Genomic DNA, 15,932 nt, shown 5'->3' on the forward strand with positions numbered 1-15,932 from the left:
TTTTTTCTTTTTTCTTTTTGTTGCCACATATATTTACATAGTTTGTGTGATTCTTTTGTGTATTGCACATATATTTCATGTTGTTTACTTTATTTTGTTAGCAGACAAGATTTTAATTGTAGGAGTAACTCATGAAGAATTCGAATCTTAGAACTCAAATACGGAAAACTATTTCTGACCGAACAACACCCATAGTACGGCTGCTTCGTGAAAAATTGTGCACTGTACACATCCTGCTACAAGCATAAAACTTTGCAAAAAGCTTCATTTAGTATGACACCTTGATTTCAGATAGGGGGCAATCTAAACAAATGCACCACTTCCAGTAGAATTTAATGTGGCGGACATTATACTTAAATCCGCCCAATATCGTAGGCTGATATTTAAAAAGGTGTTATAATCATGCTACAAACATTATATTCCGTACAAACATTTGTTATGTGCTACTTTTGGATATATTTTTGTATATTATATGACTGCTTCCGGCAAAATCAAACATGGCTGACATTGTACTAAAACAAGCGTATTTTTTAGTGAGGGTAATTGAAGTGTTTTAACATTTTGCTACTATCATTATATTGTGCAGGAACCTTTCTTTGATGCTACTCATGGAAACAACACATAGGACATATGTCTTTAAAATTCCTACTTCCGGTAATATCCAATATGACGGATATATAATTATCAACTTTTTAATGTAATATTCAACTTATTGCCGGTAACTAAACATTTGGTTTGAATTTATCTTCAAACAACTAATTCACTATCATGTTTAAAAAGTTTAAATACAAAGTTCACACTCCCGGTAAAAAAACAACATACGACGTAAATTTCAGCGATGAGTCCTCAATCTGTATCCTAGATGAAGAGATTTGGATAGATTGATTAAAATTTGTTGTTTCTTGTAGAAACCTTCAAACAATTTTCTATGTACGCATCCGAGACTAAATCTGCTATAATTACAGTTTCAAGGTGTTTGCTAACGAGTATGCTTATTTGGTACTATATCTCTACATTAAAGAACACTTGGACACTGTTACAAGAGTCATTGATTTCTATGATGCATATGGTAGTTGTAGCAGAAAATGCCTAGGATGTTGTAACTAATCTACCACATGATGACGTTTCAAGTTTAAAACCATGTTCACATCTCGAGGCTGACATTATAATTATTGTGCATGTGTCTGATGCAGTGAAACACGGACTTGAACGAGTCATGATTCTAACAATTCGTTACTGATGATGCTATCATTACTGTATCGCTATTCCGTGACAAAGGGAAAGACAAAATAAGGCTTTTAATTGGGAGGGGGAAAAGCTTTGCATGAATACAAGTATCGATCCAGGACCTGTCAAATGCACTAGGCAGTGAGTGATCACACACACCTCCTGTGAGCCATGCCTTTACCGTTTGCGATACGGTTCTGTTTGCGTGGGAGACATTGATTGATGGCCTTTGAAGATGTGACTTTAACATTAAAAATGATGATTGATCAGCTTAAATCACTGGGGTTTTACTGTAAGATCGGACAAACTTATCAAATAGGGTTAAAGAAGCAAGAAAATAACTATTTTCGCAAAATGGAAGGCTAATTGAGGCTATTCCCTCAATTTGGTCTAAGTGTTTTCCATCATGTAAAACGTGCAATATACTTAGGCGGGTGTTTAACGGGACGAGCATGGAATTTGCTATTGTGCTTCCAAGTCCAGGCGCTAATGGATGGCAAAGGGTCAAACAGGATCCAAGGGAACCCTCTTTAATAGCTCTTTTTGAGGTCTCATCCTCTTGTCAGAAGCTTGGCTTCTATATTTTGGATGTAAAAAAGGATGTCGCAGTCGTTGTAAATGTGGAAAATCGTGTACTGCTTGTGCTTATGTGCTTGCGGTTGTGTTTGTGATTATTAGATATAGGAAGATGTGGTATGAGAGCCGATGAGACAACTCTCCATCCAAGTAACAATTTATAAAAGTAAACCATTGTAGGTCAAGGTACGGCCTTCAACACGGAGCCTTGGCTCACACCGAACAGCAAGTTATAGAGGGCCTCAAAAATTACTAGAGTAAAACCATTCAAACGGGAAAACCAACGGTCTTATCAAAAACGAGAAACAAGAAACACTTATGAACCATATAAATAGACGACAACCAGGTACTTGTGGCTAAGCAGTAGTAATTTTTTTTAGTACTTAGTGATTTTATATTGTTTTAATCAACCATTCCAAAACTCTACATCGAGGATATGGATTCTTTAAAATTTACGCAATATCGTTTTTTACCAGAAGAGTTAACTTTGTATTAAAAAATTTAAAATATAAAAGAGAATAAGTGGTTTTAAGGATAACTTTGAGCCAAAAGTTTAATAAACAGCAAAAAATCATTTTTTTACATTTCGAAAACTTTAATATTTAAAAAAAAAGATATTTCTGTGTCCACCATATTGGATATTACCGGAAGTAGGGGTTTTAAAGACATATGTCCTATATATTGTCAATTTCCGGCACAGAGTTCATATCCGTTCCATACATGCTCCGCAATACTGCACTTAATATTGAGTGTAGTGTTACAAAGTATTGAACGAAAGGGATATGCTCTCTGCGCCGGATATTGATATATTGTATCCATCAGAAGCACCAAAGAAAGGTTCCTGTACAATATAATGATAGTAGCAATACGTGTAAACACATTTCAATTACCCTACCTAGAAAATACGCTTATTTTAGTACAATGTGCGCCATATTAAATTTTACCGGAAGTAGAGTTTTTGAAGATATATAATATATATAATATATATCCAAAAGTAGTACATAACAAAGGTATGTACCAAATATTCTGATAGTAGCATCACTAGCATGATAATAACACCTTTTTATATATTAGCCTTCGATTTTGGACTGATTTAAATATGATGTCCGCCATATTTGATTTTACCGGAAGTGAGACATTTTTTTCAAACCCGTCCCTATCTGAATTAAAAGAGTAATAGTTGAGAAAGGTCTATACCAAATTTCATGCTTGTAGCAGGATATGCACAATTCGTCTGAAATATGCTGCTGCACCATCATGTGCATTCGTGAATAAATGAGTTGTTTTGCAATCGTTGAATATTTCAATAAGTACTCCTATAGATCTCTGATAAATACATAGGCCACGACTGCAACGATTCAAATAATTAGGGATATTTTGTATTAAAACATATAGTTTGAACCACAGCAGAACAAAAACAACTTCTTTTCTCATTAAAATTGTAAACATTAAATGATCTTTTTCCATGATAGATCATGCTTACAAAGTTAGTATTTCCACTCTACTTAGAGCGGAATTCTGAATTTGAACTTTCCGTATTGTGTAATTGCTATCAAGCGATATCAAAAGTTTAACTCGATAACAACTTTTATATATCATAAAAGTATATTTTGTCAATATATTTGTGTTTAAATATTAACCTTATTTTTTTTAGAAATTAAACAAAGCTACAGGAAATGAAATAATGGTGATCATGTGTGTGTTTGTCTATTTATAGAAACATTTAGTCTTAATGTTGGGTTGTCGTTGGTTGATGTCTAGTTTTTGTTTTGAGTTGTTTTCAAGTAAATCAGGCCTTTTAGTTTTATTGTTTTAAACGTTTCACATTTGTCATATTGCAATTAAATAAGAAAAGAGGCAACGGATACAAAAGGCACATTCAAATGTATTACTTAATAGTTATCAAAGGTACCAGGATTATAATTTAGTACGCGAGACGCGCGTTTCGTCTACATATGACTCATCAGTGACGCTCATTTCAAAATATTTATTAAGCCAAACAAGTACAAAGTTGTAGAGCATTGAGGATCTAAAATTCCAAAAAGTTGTGCCAAATACGGCTAAGGTAATATATACCTGGGATAAGAAAATCCTTAGTTTTTCGAAAAATTCAAACTTTTGTAAACAGGAAATTAATAAAGGAATTGATAATGCCATGGCTAAAAAAGAAAAAAGACAACAGAAAAACAGGAAAAATATCTTACAAAAAAAAAATTATAACAGTTAGGTTTTTTTTTAAATTTAATTTATTCATATTAAAAAGTTGAGGTTATGATTGACATTCACCTCATTTGAACTTTGGTATATAGATGTCTTATTTCCAAACTAACCGCATTTCCTTGTTTTTTAATATGTGTCTTCTTTCAGAGAAAAACCTCCCTTAAATTGTAAATTCATTTTTGAACTCAAACTTTTAATGAAGTGATTTCGAGTATACTTCGGAATCGTGGGACTATAACTTGAAAAGTCAACCGGATGTTTTATCATTCATTTAGACAGCACGTTTTTCGTGCTCAAAACAATGGAATGATTTATGCCTCACCAGGCCTTGCGGTCATAAAACTTTCGAGCACGATTTTTGTACTCAGACTCAAGAATAAACCAATCAAAATACTGGATTTTGTGTTTCAAGCATGATTTTTGTGCTCCGAGCATAAAGTTTTATGACTTCAACCCCAGGGCTCTCGGTCATAAAACTTAACTCAGTACTCCGAGTACAAAAATCATGTATTGATTAGCATTATTTAACAGTCTTAGTTAAAGTATGATATACTCATTCAACATGTTCAACGATTACGAATTTTTTTCGGCAATACATAAACACTTTCCAAAATTATTAAGTTCTTTTATATTACGAACAGATAACAATTGTATAAGTTTAAATACTCATGGATTTCTCCAATAATAAGGTTTGATATACTTCATACGAATATCTTTGTGTCCAATACCTTCCAAAATAAAATGATATTCATCTTCAACATAATCACAGTTGTACACATTACATATTCTATCGTTTCTGTTTATATTTAAAAACCTTCCAGTTTCAATGTTCAAATTATGTGCATGAATACGATACTTGCTTATTAATGCTTTATATTTAAAATTAACAGGTCTACTAAGATAAAACTGCAAACCATGACTGTCATATATGTATTTGTAAGACAGACATTTATAAGACTCCTAAAAAATGACATTGCTTCAGATATAAACCTATCAGTACATATGTAACACGCTGTTTAAAATCAGCTATAAAAACATCTACATCTAAAACATTTTGTGTCAACAAGACATGATTTAAGCCATCATTACATAATAAATCTCGTATTTTACATGAACAATTCAATTTATTTTTACTTTTTACATTGCTAGCCTCCAGCATTTCTGCATAAAGATTTTTCAGAATACAATTGTCAGTTTTTAACAATTTACACCAATATTTCACAAATGTTTCATCATTTTACAGTATCTATGTACATACATAGGGACTCTACCTAGTTCAAAATACACTATGTAATTTGTAGAACTCTTCTTAACTTCAAAATCCTCTTTAAAAAATATTACTGAAGAGTTTCAATGTCAATTGCTTTATGATATCCCCAAACTTCGCTACCATAATTCACTATGCTTGACACATATGTATCAAATAAAGACAGTAGTGTTTCTGTATCAAAGAAAGTCTTCTTAAATTTTACTGAATAAACTAAAAACAGCTTTTTTACCTTGATTTGACAACATTTTCTGAGTATTCGTAAAAATACCATTATGATTTAACAGCATTTATCACATAACTCAATATTCTCTCCATTAATGAATCCTTTTTCATCTGGTGTGATAACACCTCTGTTTCTAAATACAACAATCTTAGTTTTTAACATATTTATATGTAAATTATACCCTTTAGAACATATTTGTACAACATCTATCATTTTTGAAGATCGTTTATGTTTTCGCTGAAAATAACAGTATCGTCAGAATACATTAACAAGTAAAGATTGAGCATTCTCATGTCATATGATTGACAACCCTGCTTTATTAATTCTATTTCAATATCATTGACATACATAGCATATAAAAAAGGTGACAAGGATTCCGCTTGCATTAGACCAATGTCACAGTTAAAGAACTCAGAAAAATTTCCTTCGTGTTTAACACATGATTTCAAGTTAGAATACATTGATTTTATTAAATGTAACAATTTTCCGATTATACCACATTAAGCTAATTTCATCCATAGTTTAAAATCCTCAACACTGTCAAAAGCTTTGTTATAATCAATAAAACAACTATATTACCTTTTTCCGTTTCTCAAAGATTTTGATATGATGGAATTAAGAGCAAATATGGCATCATGAGTTCCGTGGCCAGGTCTGAATCCGAACTGTGCGTCTGTGATGATACTGTGTTCCTCGCTCCATTTCCACAGTCTCGTATTGATAGTGGCTGTTGTAAAAAGTTTTCCTATATGAGACACTAATGATATACCTCGGTAATTTCCAGGGTCATTAACCGGACCTTTTTTGAATAACGGCACTATTATACTTTTCACCCAAAGTTCTGGGAAGAATCCAGTACATAAATAAAGGTAATAAAACTGGCTTGCTTTCAATTATATATTCGTTCACAATATTGTCCACTCCTGGAGATTTATTCTTTTCTTGTTAATTTTCTTACATTGTCTTCAAGTTCCTTTTCTGTGAAATTTCTGACTAAATCTTCGAAAATAGACACATCATCTCCTTATATCTGATCCTCAGTACTTGCATCATTGTCATCCTTAGACATCAGATTTTAAAAGTGATCAAAAAACTGTTCTATTGAAATGTTACTTGAAAAAGTTTTTTTTTTGGTTTTTATATTTTCGGTAAAAACGTTTCGGATTCGATTTTATCATTGCGTTAAACATGATTTCGGTTAAACTGCATAAGTGCATGTTTATAGTTCTTATATAGTAATTTACAATCGTCTGTTATCCACGGTTTGTCTTGCTTAAAGTTCGAATTTGTATTCGGTTTACGACCAGTGCAATTATCACAGCGTATTGTTCGTTCTTCTTCTTTATGTGTATATTTTTCAAAAATATTTGTCAAAATAGCATTCATTTCATTCACAGCATTATTAATCGCATCAGCATTTTCTGTAATACTTTGGTGCAGTTCTTCGTATTTCTGTGCATTATGTATTAGATCTTCTCTGACTTCATCCCTAAACTCTTCATTCCATCGATTCGTATTATACTTTATTTTTTTACATGTACATACAGTTTTCTTGCTTAAACCTTTTAATTTTATATCTACAAATAATGGAGCATGACATAAAATTTCCTACAATAAAACTATTAACAATTAAAAATGAGTTACAAGATAACAACATGTAATCTATAACACTTCAACCATTCTTATTTTGAAATGTAAACTGTTTACTTGAGTCACCGAAACGTCCATTGCATATCCCAAGGCCAGCAGATTTACACAAATCTAATATGCGTTTACCAAAAGAGTTCGGTGTTTTTAAATCTTCAGTCAATCTATTAACTAACGGTACATCCGCAATATAGTCAATTAAATTGTCAACGTTGTCCAGTAATTCTTTGTTTAACCCGTCTTGTAAAAGAAAGTTTTGTTCATTACTCACTCGGCCGTTTAAATCAGCAATAACGGCAATGTTTCCTAATTTTGAATACATTTCAATTTATTGTTGTATACATCAAAAACGTCAATATCATACTTTCTACAATAAACCTTTTTATCGGGTGGTATGTGTATAGCACAAATAAAGAAATATTCATTATCGAACATTATATTTTTATCAATTTTTATCCATATCATACAATCAATACAACAATCGATAATTTCTAAATATTACATCCCAGCTCCTTTGTTAAAATAGGGGTGATCTGAGCCGGATCACCCCTACCAGATCACCCCAGTTTGAGTTTCTTTGTTATGGATGCTTTCTTTTGTTCTGTTACATTTTGGCGGGAATGCCGTCAAATCCACTATAAAACTTAAAATTAATTACACGGAAAAGACTTTATATCAAAATTCACGTACCGTAGAAAAAATCTAGTGTATATGCTGGGATTCGAAGTCAAGACCTTTATCATATCAAGCCACGACACATACCACTACACCAGGACGACTTGATACGAACTACATGTAACAGTAATTTAACATACTTAAAGGAAGCAATATCTTTTTATAAGTAGGCCGAGTTGGCAGACCTTTTTTCAGTGGGGTTTAAACCTTTTTCGTTAATAAGTGAGTTGTCAGACTTATTGTTCAATTTGATTTTATACTTTTTTTAAAAAGTGGGGCGAGTCGGTAAACAAGAGTGGGGCGAATACTTCTTTTCATATCCAATTAAGTCGAATTACTTAGGGCATTTGACCCAACACTCATTAAAACATATAACATCGTATTCACACAACATATTTACAAATTCATCGACTGCTAATTTACGTAGTAAGCCCTTTGAAATATTCCACGAGCATATTTTTAAATTTTTCGAAACTGAGTTTTTCACTAATATCATCCTCCTCGGATTCCTATTTCTCCCATAATTTACCATCGACATACAATTTATCGTCAACTAAGTAAGCTGATAATTTTTCTTGTCTTTCCTGAAACATCACAGGTAGCAGTTATTTTCTTTTCTCCAAAATTTCAGGTGGAAATTGCGGACTTAACACCAGATAGTCTATCTTTCACGTCATTATTTACCGATTAGGTTGTTTCAATGTTTTTTGTTAGCTTGTCAAGTCTACTTTTTAATACTTTGTGTTCATCGTGCACATTTGACAAAAACTGAGCACTTTGTTGTAGTGCACCAATTCTTTCTTTACAAGATGCGACTTCTACATCAACAGTTTTAAATTTCGTATCAAAGATGCTGTTTCGTTCTTCTATTGAGTCTAGTTTTTGTCAATTTTGTTTCTACACCTATAAGTCTCTTGTTTATTCCGTGCAACATAGATTCAAATCCAGGCGAGACTGGTGGGAGAGGCAGTAGGGTTGGAAGGTAGGTGACTGCGGGATAAGTGGGGTTTCTTTTCTAGACTTTATCGAATACTTACACAACAGTATATTTGATATGAATTTGCCAACAATTTGTTTTGTAAGAATGTATATATTGTATCCAAACAACTAAAACAAAGGAATAAAGGGTAGCTGAATCACGATTTGATTTATAAAATTATTTATGTTTGTTTAGTTTTATATTGAAAAGAATTAAAGTTTACAATTAATAATGACACTATAACAGTTGACACATTCTTTCATTTAGTAATATAAAGGTTTTAAGTTAAGCTTTTAGGGATATTCCAAATACTTTCAATTAGTATATTTACTTTTGTTTAAGTTCATACTATCATATTTTGAGCCTTATAGCAACAAAACGTTGCTTTGATTATTTTTAATGAGAGAATAAACATATAAAGTAGAATTTGGAATGATTTGTCAATTATTTAGTTCAAAAGAATTGTATGATGAGGTTTTAAAATTCTCACAAAGGGTTTAGTTTTCAAGGATCCTATAAAGTATTAACACACTATAAAAGAACGATGTGTCTTTATCAGTACGATTAAGGTGCTACTGAGAATCAACTGCCAAAATGCAAAATACTTTTCAACTTATTTTTCTGGTCTTATACCACATAAGCATGGATTTCATAGGTAAGTACCTGATATTTATTACGAATTTACAAAAAAAGTTGAAAATGCAGTGATCTTTATATATACAGAGTTTTAAACGCATATGTAGTGTTGTCGTTTTTTTTTTTATTAAAGCGTAAATTTCGTATAACGATGTCTTCAAATACATAACTCAAAACGAAATTAGCATGACAAAAGAGTTTAAGGACGAACAAAAAACAGATGTATATATTAATAAAAAAACTTGAACTATTTTATTTTTAAGTTTGATCATTAATTACTATATAAAAAACTGTAACTTATAATTTGATAACATCAAACAAATACGTTCTAAAAAGTGAAATCACAAAAATACTGAACTCCGTGGAAAGTAAAAAAAGAACAGTCCCTAATCAAATGTCAAAATCAAAAGCTCAAACACATCAACGAAATGGATAACAACTGTCATATTTCTGACTTGATAAAGGCATTTTCTTATGTCGAAAATGGTGCGTTAAACCTGGTTTGATTAGTCGCATCAAATTACATTATATTAACAACGATGTGTGAACAAAACAAACAGGCATAAAAATATTCAAAACGTTAACAATAAAAATAACTTTAATATCAATAATTGCATTATGACATGTGCAATGTTCAATTGTCATTACATTTTGAAATGTACTTGTTTAATGCATCACAGATGACAAATTTAATGAACCGGTTGTATTTTCTGTTAATATTCGATTATATACATGTATATATATACTGTAAATAGTAAATTATATATGTTCTTCAACGTTGTACTTGTTTGGCTTTATAACTATTTTGATCTGCGCGTCACTGATGATTCTCATGAAACAACGTTTGTAACGTTCATTTTGATTGGATAACGTCACTTTCTTACATGGCATCAATTGACAATTGATGCTATGGGACGTAGCAGACGGCATATGACAGATTTTAAATACATGTTTTAACGTTGTTTTCTGTCAGTTTCATTAGAATGGAGATAACAATATTGTATTTTTAAGCTCCGACGGCATCAATTTGGGATTTGATGGTTATTACGCGATAGTTTTTTCATAACTACGTGATAATTATCTCGTAACTACGCGTTAGTTTTCTCGTTACAAGATAAATTTTTAAAAAAATGTGACCCTAATAGGCTTTCGAAGTTTTAATAACAAATTGCATATTTTCATCTTCTTTGTCATAAATGATTAAAAAAATACATATCTCAGAAATTTGAAAAGAAAAAAACGACATAGGATGTACATATTTCTGGTAAATTCATTTCTTGTATCCCACACCCATTTTCTCAAAATTTTGGCTAAAAAGGCTGACTTGATTGGTAATGAAATTAGAAAAATTGATTACTCAAAAACGACTCATTGTAAATACACATTGTTTTCATAGAGTTAAGGTTGATTACAACATTTTTAAAATTTGTTGATATTTTCCACTTGTATAACATATTTTGGAAATAGTTTCAGAACGAGATTTCAACGAGACTAAAACGTCAGAATAATACATCCTTAAATGAATTCATGTATATAGCAAAATAAAGAATAAAGAGCAATTCACAAAAACTAAATTACATGGTATATATATATATGTTGCACTTTTGTAAAATATAGACATTGCAATTTGCAATAGGAACTCATTTTACGGCCACTATTATTTTGACTTTTGAAAAATTGATATTCAATTCGACCGTTGGTCTAAGTGAATATCAATTTTTCAAAAGTCATTTTACCACATATTAACCTCACCAAAAGACAGTATAATTGTATTATATTCTATATCTCATCGAGAAGTTGTTTGTGACACAGCTGTATTTACAAAGTGCAATCTATAAATTGAGATTGTATTACATTGCATGCTTTAGATATCTATTTTGTTAAGATGTTCAGATAATGACATGGTTAATTTTCAGTCGCAAGCATAGCAATCCGAACGATTGATGGAAGCCTAAATGATTTGAAGTTATCAGATTATGGAGCGTTTTCAAAGATGGAGACCTCTATACAATTTGAAGTTCAAGGCTGTGATAACGCTCTAATCACATTGCATGCAAAGTCAAGTTTGTCAGGTCCACATTATTACATAATAATAGGTGGATGGGGCAATACACGATCACAAATATCGAAAGCGGTGACACATGAACAATTGGTTTACCTTTATTACAAGACTGATCTTTTGGATTGTTATACTTATAAGAACTTTTGGATCAGCTGGGAGAAGGGCCGGATAAGAGTAGGCAGTGGTAATACACTCAATGATAATGTATTTTTTGCTGTACGACGACATGTGTCCATTTGCCATTCAAGAAGTTATGATCAGCACAGCATGGTGGAGAACAGTGGATTGGATATTTCATCCACAAGGTTTGTAATGTTACAATTGTCCTTAAAACAGGTTGTAGATAGTTTTTTGATATTGTTATATGAAACAATGTTTTTCATAATTATTAATGTAATTTTATGCAACTGCCATACAGATAGAAGGTTGAGCTTCAAAATGTATTTATAAAACCAGGTTATATTATACATGTCTACATAGAAAAATGCCTGATTCAAGTCAGAAATATGACAGTTGTTATCCACATGGTTGATGTGTTTGATCTTTTGATTCTGCCATTTGATATTTGATTTGAATTTTTCTAGGAGTTCGATATTTTTGCTAGTTTATCATTTAAAAAAAAAAATTTATTCGTGAACATTTACTTCCAAGGTAATTTCGGTTTGTTTTTACTTATGCATTGTGACAAAGTGCATTATTCATAATCTGCAATAAATGATCAGCTGCAAACTCAGATTGTTCAGAAAATCTTTAAAAGAAAACAATAGATAATTAAATTGAGAACGGAAATGGGAAATATGTCAAAGAGCCAACAACCCGACCAAAGAGCGACAACAACCGAAAGCCACTAGTGAGTATAAACGCAGCGAGAAAATCACGCACCCGAAGATGGTCCTCAGCTGGCCCCTAAATAAAAATGATGTAATCTCAAGAGAATATTTAAATAATGAAAACAATTGTATTGTTTTATTTTGTTGCTATACCAACACAAGCAGCCAGCAGTACGAGTACCATTATTGAAGCGTTCTATGTAAAAGTATCCGATTGTCCAACGTTTGAAATCATATCGACTTTTGAAATACCTTTGTCAGCAAAATGTGCTGTTAAATGTGGGTTGATAGATAACTGTAAGGGGTATCAATACAACAAAGAGTCTGAAGTGTGTATATTGGTATCGGAAACAGCCATTAATGTGACATTAACAACTATTTACAGATTGATCGAGTGAACCCATTGTTGTTTCGGGTTAGATTTTTTTCTTTTTTCTTTTTCAATTCTCTTATAAATTTGTTTTTAAATTGTATTTCTATTGATTACACAGTTACATATTGTTACAAAGTTTTTACGAGTCAGTTTGTGGATTGAATGCAATTGTTGACTTTGTTGTAGTAGACTATGATTGCGTCTTTAGAAACACCAAACATATGCCAATATTAGTATTTAAGTGTCCTACATGTGGTGCGTTGCGTCGACTCATCCTGAAACCTTCTGTAAGTTCTTTCTGCCAATTTGAAATCATAACTGTGAGTGCTAAATCTTACAGAAGAGCTTTTATAGATGAATTGAAATATACGAAAATATTCAACAGTTGATCAAATAACACAGATAAATAAATTATGCGCCCTGCGATTTCTCGAATTAGTATTGTTTCGTCAACCGTTGAAAAAATGTGTACATTTTAAGTTTTGGATTAGTTATTCCATGATTATCTGAATAATAAAATTAGAATTTGAAATTAACAGTGAGGCCTTCAATATGAACAAATGAACAAAAACATCTTTCTCATGATCACTGATAGTTCAAGAAGGATAACTTTTCATACAATTAACTTTAAACTGGTATAAAAATAGTATTTAAGGCGTTGTTCGTCGAGTGCTTTTGGTGCTTTGAATCACGGGTCCCAAATCGTACAGTTTGATACTTCATTACTGATACGTCGCCTCTTCTTTTTTGGGGGGATTTTGTGGTGAAAACCCCTAATCTCTCAGACTTAACCTTACTGTTGTTCCACCTTTTTTCTATTCACAAATTTTCATTCGTTAATATAGGTGTGTTGTCATTATAATTTGCTTGACCTTAAAAAAGTTATTCATTATAAGATTTACTTATTTCATTGAAAATGACGTACTAGTACTCAGAGGTCAGCACGGTACTGACATAATTTATAACGCACATTTCTTAAATTTTCTGTTTATAGATTTTGAAATTATTAAGACTTGGGGTTTCAACTCTCTTAGACAAAGTTGACCTTTACTGAATTTGTGTATGTTTTGGTACTTGTTGGTGATACGGCTTTTCCACTGTTTCGGCTCTTATACATCATAAGCTTTGAATTTTTTGACTTTTAGCATTAATGACGAATGTAATTAATTCCTGAAAAGCTTTCAAGTGGACGCATTAAATTGATAACGTGTTGTTTTCATTTTTTGTCAATATAAACAAATGTAAATGTTTATATTCTTCCATGGCTTCAGCTGATCCCCTTTTAACATGTAGGCGCAACATTAAAAGTAAAATCACAAAAATACTGAACTTAGAGGAAAATCAATTCGGGAAGTCCATAATCAGATGGCAAAATCAAATAACAAAACGCATAAAAAACGAATGGACAAGAACTGACATATTCCTGACTTGGTACAGGCATTTTCAAATGTAGAAAATGGTGGATTAAACCTGGTTTTATAGCGCTAACCCTCTCACTTTACTGACAGTCTCATCAATTTCCGTTATATTTACATTGATGAGTTAACTAAACAGACACAATAAATAAATAAAAAAGAAGTTTTCTACAATTATAGACAATTTTAAGCTTTAATTGTCCGGAGTTATAAATGATATCAATACAACAAAAATACGCCAAAGCTATATAAAGGCAATATATTCAAAAAATTATAAATAAAAAAATCATCAAAAGTATGACAAAAGAGGATTATTTAGAGAAGAACATGAAATGTGAGGGAGTGCGACTTTTTTTTTAATTGTTCCTCTTAAAGTCTACACCAATGATTTTAACAATAGATATTCAAAATAATGCAGAATGCAAATCAACAAAAGAAAAATAATTAAAACTTATTTTTTAATAACTGTATAACTGATAACAGAAATATAAACACAACCAATAAGATACTGAACAATGTTGTTCGGGATCAATGAATGTATGTCGCTAACAAACCCAAGTCAAACTTCTTAAGGGAGTTCGCTTCTCAGTTTCACTAGTTTATATTGATAGGAAATTAATAAGGGAATCAAAAGAGCAAAAAAAATATACAGGCCAATGGGCTTGTTTTCCATTGAAATTTTGGCGGGAAATTTTTTTTTCTTAACTTTCATAGCTTTTTCATTGTTCAACATGGACAAGTTTAAGTTCTCAAAAACTATTAAAAAATATTTAAAATTTTTACTTTTACAGATAGCTTTTCGTTATACATGTAAAAAAAAATTTAGAAAGAAAAATGGGGGTCAATGGGTAAATTTTTTTAAAGCATTCAAATGGATAAAACCATAGGATTCCAAAAATCTGACAAAAAACCCAAAAACATGACAAGCTAACTTCCTCAATAAGCTGTTGGTCAATGAACTAAACATAACACGTATATAAAAAGTTTGAGACTGTACTGTCAATTATCGATTAAGTCGGAATATGAACTTTTCAATCGTGTTAAACATATAAAAGCAAACACATGTATTAAAACTGGTTCCTGTTGTTTTTAGCATCTGAAAGGAAAATAACTAGATTTATATATAACTAGTGTGATTGCCAATGATCAGCGACCAGTGACCAGACGACAAAGAAGTAACTATAGATCACCGTATGACCTTCGACACTCATAATTTACAACACAAGCTGATTTAATCACTGGTCATTAGTCCAAACTTGAAAAATATGGACAAACAGGATCTGTACTTTAAATATATCAATATAATGAAAATGTAATAAAAACAATCGAGTAATCGGATTGTATCTATGTTATTATCATAACAGGAAAAAAATGTTTCACTACTAAACCGAAAGCATTCATTAATTCGGGTGAAAGTTATTACTGACAGGTCAGCGTATGTTACGTCACAAAGGCGTGATATTCAACAAAGTGATACGCCTATAAAGCAAACAATGAAATATGATGTCATACAAAAATAATAAAATGTGGTACGATTACCAAGGAGACACCTCTCAACCAGAGACCAATGAAAAACCCATACAGCATAGTCCTTTCGTTAGATATTCGGAATACTCTGAATGATTCATGTAGTACACCTAAAACAATTGCCAGTTAAACTCTATTTTTCTTTCAATAATTTCTAGCATATTGTTTAAACATTTATTTTCCACATCTATCTAAAAGCGGGTTATGTCTTCACACCTGCAAATCGTGACTTTCCTTTAAAATGTTTACTAGCATTTATGCAATAGGTATCA

Source organism: Mytilus edulis, chromosome 8 (assembly GCF_963676685.1).
Source record: "Mytilus edulis chromosome 8, xbMytEdul2.2, whole genome shotgun sequence".
Taxonomy (NCBI): domain Eukaryota; kingdom Metazoa; phylum Mollusca; class Bivalvia; order Mytilida; family Mytilidae; genus Mytilus; species Mytilus edulis.